Raw genomic sequence first — 633 nt, 5'->3', positions numbered from 1 at the left:
GGAAAGAAGTTTAATTCATATACAGAGGGGACATGAGTCAGACCAAGAGAAGAGGGAGGGAGGGCAAGACAGGCACAAATGGTATGGTGAGATGGGAAAAAGGATGGCCTTAATGGCTGCAAAAGTGGTTTGGTAGAAATGGACTGGATGTTAAGGTGGAGGCAACTGGAAATGGCTAGGTATGGAGACCTTTGGGTTTGGGAACCAAAAGGCCAGAAGGAAATCTGATGACGAGTCAGGATTTGGGAGGAGAATTGGGATTAGTTGGGAAAGGGAAGGTAGTGTAGACATGCATACACTTAGAGCCCTTTAAAAAGGGAACATTTCAAAAAGGCAGCAGCTTTTATGTTCTAACTGTTGTGCATGAACAAGTCAAGAACAATTCAAATGCACAAAACCCCTCCAAGGTTAACCCAGCATGGAGCAGTGTTAAAAATTGCCAAAAATTTTAATCTTGGTCAGCTCGTTCACACACAACAATTAGAGGTACCAGGTGCTGCCTTTTGGAAAAACTCCTTTTCTAAAGGGCTCCAAATGTAGTGTTTCCACACCCATAGATGAAGACCCCCCCCTCCCACCCGCAATGAGAATAAGACTTGCTGGGTGAGAAGAGTGAGACTAGATTGAAAGTAG

This window comes from Alligator sinensis, unplaced genomic scaffold (genome assembly GCF_000455745.1).
Source record: "Alligator sinensis unplaced genomic scaffold, ASM45574v1 scaffold464_1, whole genome shotgun sequence".
In the NCBI taxonomy this organism is placed as follows: Eukaryota; Metazoa; Chordata; order Crocodylia; family Alligatoridae; genus Alligator; species Alligator sinensis.
Note: the sequence above shows the minus strand (reverse complement) of the source record.